We start from the raw sequence: 4,556 nt of genomic DNA, 5'->3' as shown, positions 1-4,556 counted from the left end.
TTTTTCGAGTTTATTCGTTAAAAAGCGTTACAAGGTATGAATTTTTTTGCATAAATCGACGTAACTCGACGAAATACGTCGGGATTAATGGTTTATTTCCGTCCGAGAACGATTTTTAAAAACGGACCTATGCGGCCGGTCGTTCGTACTTAGAAAATTTTCGGACCGAACACTCTTTTTCGATTAATTCGTTAAAAAGCGTTATAACGTACGAATATTTTTCAAGAAATCGTTATAACTCGATAAAATACGTCGGGATTAAGCGTTTATATCGTCGGCAGACGGATATAAAAACGTTTGGACCGACACGACCGGTCGTTGGAACATAGAAAAATTCCGAGCCGGTACGTTGGGACTTAGAAAAATTCCGAGGGCGAAAAAGTTTTTTCGAGTTTATTCGTTAAAAAGCGTTACAAGGTATGAATTTTTTTGCATAAATCGACGTAACTCGACGAAATACGTCGGGATTAATGGTTTATTTCCGTCCGAGAACGATTTTTAAAAACGGACCTATGCGGCCGGTCGTTCGTACTTAGAAAATTTTCGGACCGAACACTCTTTTTCGATTAATTCGTTAAAAAGCGTTATAACGTACGAATATTTTTCAAGAAATCGTTATAACTCGATAAAATACGTCGGGATTAAGCGTTTATATCGTCGGCAGACGGATATAAAAACGTTTGGACCGACACGACCGGTCGTTGGAACATAGAAAAATTCCGAGCCGGTACGTTGGGACTTAGAAAAATTCCGAGGGCGAAAAAGTTTTTTCGAGTTTATTCGTTAAAAAGCGTTACAAGGTATGAATTTTTTTGCATAAATCGACGTAACTCGACGAAATACGTCGGGATTAATGGTTTATTTCCGTCCGAGAACGATTTTTAAAAACGGACCTATGCGGCCGGTCGTTCGTACTTAGAAAATTTTCGGACCGAACACTCTTTTTCGATTAATTCGTTAAAAAGCGTTATAACGTACGAATATTTTTCAAGAAATCGTTATAACTCGATAAAATACGTCGGGATTAAGCGTTTATATCGTCGGCAGACGGATATAAAAACGTTTGGACCGACACGACCGGTCGTTGGAACATAGAAAAATTCCGAGCCGGTACGTTGGGACTTAGAAAAATTCCGAGGGCGAAAAAGTTTTTTCGAGTTTATTCGTTAAAAAGCGTTACAAGGTATGAATTTTTTTGCATAAATCGACGTAACTCGACGAAATACGTCGGGATTAATGGTTTATTTCCGTCCGAGAACGATTTTTAAAAACGGACCTATGCGGCCGGTCGTTCGTACTTAGAAAATTTTCGGACCGAACACTCTTTTTCGATTAATTCGTTAAAAAGCGTTATAACGTACGAATATTTTTCAAGAAATCGTTATAACTCGATAAAATACGTCGGGATTAAGCGTTTATATCGTCGGCAGACGGATATAAAAACGTTTGGACCGACACGACCGGTCGTTGGAACATAGAAAAATTCCGAGCCGGTACGTTGGGACTTAGAAAAATTCCGAGGGCGAAAAAGTTTTTTCGAGTTTATTCGTTAAAAAGCGTTACAAGGTATGAATTTTTTTGCATAAATCGACGTAACTCGACGAAATACGTCGGGATTAATGGTTTATTTCCGTCCGAGAACGATTTTTAAAAACGGACCTATGCGGCCGGTCGTTCGTACTTAGAAAATTTTCGGACCGAACACTCTTTTTCGATTAATTCGTTAAAAAGCGTTATAACGTACGAATATTTTTCAAGAAATCGTTATAACTCGATAAAATACGTCGGGATTAAGCGTTTATATCGTCGGCAGACGGATATAAAAACGTTTGGACCGACACGACCGGTCGTTGGAACATAGAAAAATTCCGAGCCGGTACGTTGGGACTTAGAAAAATTCCGAGGGCGAAAAAGTTTTTTCGAGTTTATTCGTTAAAAAGCGTTACAAGGTATGAATTTTTTTGCATAAATCGACGTAACTCGACGAAATACGTCGGGATTAATGGTTTATTTCCGTCCGAGAACGATTTTTAAAAACGGACCTATGCGGCCGGTCGTTCGTACTTAGAAAATTTTCGGACCGAACACTCTTTTTCGATTAATTCGTTAAAAAGCGTTATAACGTACGAATATTTTTCAAGAAATCGTTATAACTCGATAAAATACGTCGGGATTAAGCGTTTATATCGTCGGCAGACGGATATAAAAACGTTTGGACCGACACGACCGGTCGTTGGAACATAGAAAAATTCCGAGCCGGTACGTTGGGACTTAGAAAAATTCCGAGGGCGAAAAAGTTTTTTCGAGTTTATTCGTTAAAAAGCGTTACAAGGTATGAATTTTTTTGCATAAATCGACGTAACTCGACGAAATACGTCGGGATTAATGGTTTATTTCCGTCCGAGAACGATTTTTAAAAACGGACCTATGCGGCCGGTCGTTCGTACTTAGAAAATTTTCGGACCGAACACTCTTTTTCGATTAATTCGTTAAAAAGCGTTATAACGTACGAATATTTTTCAAGAAATCGTTATAACTCGATAAAATACGTCGGGATTAAGCGTTTATATCGTCGGCAGACGGATATAAAAACGTTTGGACCGACACGACCGGTCGTTGGAACATAGAAAAATTCCGAGCCGGTACGTTGGGACTTAGAAAAATTCCGAGGGCGAAAAAGTTTTTTCGAGTTTATTCGTTAAAAAGCGTTACAAGGTATGAATTTTTTTGCATAAATCGACGTAACTCGACGAAATACGTCGGGATTAATGGTTTATTTCCGTCCGAGAACGATTTTTAAAAACGGACCTATGCGGCCGGTCGTTCGTACTTAGAAAATTTTCGGACCGAACACTCTTTTTCGATTAATTCGTTAAAAAGCGTTATAACGTACGAATATTTTTCAAGAAATCGTTATAACTCGATAAAATACGTCGGGATTAAGCGTTTATATCGTCGGCAGACGGATATAAAAACGTTTGGACCGACACGACCGGTCGTTGGAACATAGAAAAATTCCGAGCCGGTACGTTGGGACTTAGAAAAATTCCGAGGGCGAAAAAGTTTTTTCGAGTTTATTCGTTAAAAAGCGTTACAAGGTATGAATTTTTTTGCATAAATCGACGTAACTCGACGAAATACGTCGGGATTAATGGTTTATTTCCGTCCGAGAACGATTTTTAAAAACGGACCTATGCGGCCGGTCGTTCGTACTTAGAAAATTTTCGGACCGAACACTCTTTTTCGATTAATTCGTTAAAAAGCGTTATAACGTACGAATATTTTTCAAGAAATCGTTATAACTCGATAAAATACGTCGGGATTAAGCGTTTATATCGTCGGCAGACGGATATAAAAACGTTTGGACCGACACGACCGGTCGTTGGAACATAGAAAAATTCCGAGCCGGTACGTTGGGACTTAGAAAAATTCCGAGGGCGAAAAAGTTTTTTCGAGTTTATTCGTTAAAAAGCGTTACAAGGTATGAATTTTTTTGCATAAATCGACGTAACTCGACGAAATACGTCGGGATTAATGGTTTATTTCCGTCCGAGAACGATTTTTAAAAACGGACCTATGCGGCCGGTCGTTCGTACTTAGAAAATTTTCGGACCGAACACTCTTTTTCGATTAATTCGTTAAAAAGCGTTATAACGTACGAATATTTTTCAAGAAATCGTTATAACTCGATAAAATACGTCGGGATTAAGCGTTTATATCGTCGGCAGACGGATATAAAAACGTTTGGACCGACACGACCGGTCGTTGGAACATAGAAAAATTCCGAGCCGGTACGTTGGGACTTAGAAAAATTCCGAGGGCGAAAAAGTTTTTTCGAGTTTATTCGTTAAAAAGCGTTACAAGGTATGAATTTTTTTGCATAAATCGACGTAACTCGACGAAATACGTCGGGATTAATGGTTTATTTCCGTCCGAGAACGATTTTTAAAAACGGACCTATGCGGCCGGTCGTTCGTACTTAGAAAATTTTCGGACCGAACACTCTTTTTCGATTAATTCGTTAAAAAGCGTTATAACGTACGAATATTTTTCAAGAAATCGTTATAACTCGATAAAATACGTCGGGATTAAGCGTTTATATCGTCGGCAGACGGATATAAAAACGTTTGGACCGACACGACCGGTCGTTGGAACATAGAAAAATTCCGAGCCGGTACGTTGGGACTTAGAAAAATTCCGAGCGCGAAAAAGTTTTTTCGAGTTTATTCGTTAAAAAGCGTTACAAGGTATAAATTTTTTTACGGGAATCGTTCTATCTCTATTAAATACGTCGGGATTAAACATTTTTATCGATTTTTTCAAAAAATTAGCGTTCGTCGAACTGACACGACTGGGATATTTTTCTAATTTTTTCGTTAATTAACGTTACAAGGTATATATTTTTTTGCATATTTCTACTTATTTTAACGTATTGTAATTGATTATAAACTTATTTTTTGTCCGTATTCGATAAAAGAGTATGTTTACTGATGCAATTTTTCGGTGAAAAAAAAAATTAATTTTTTGGTAAAAATGCATTTCTATTATGTTAATAA

The sequence above is a fragment of the Bombus huntii genome, unplaced genomic scaffold (assembly GCF_024542735.1).
Source record: "Bombus huntii isolate Logan2020A unplaced genomic scaffold, iyBomHunt1.1 ctg00000212.1, whole genome shotgun sequence".
NCBI classification, from domain to species: domain Eukaryota; kingdom Metazoa; phylum Arthropoda; class Insecta; order Hymenoptera; family Apidae; genus Bombus; species Bombus huntii.
The sequence above is the reverse complement of the archived record's forward strand: the minus strand, read 5'-3'. Positions refer to the sequence as shown.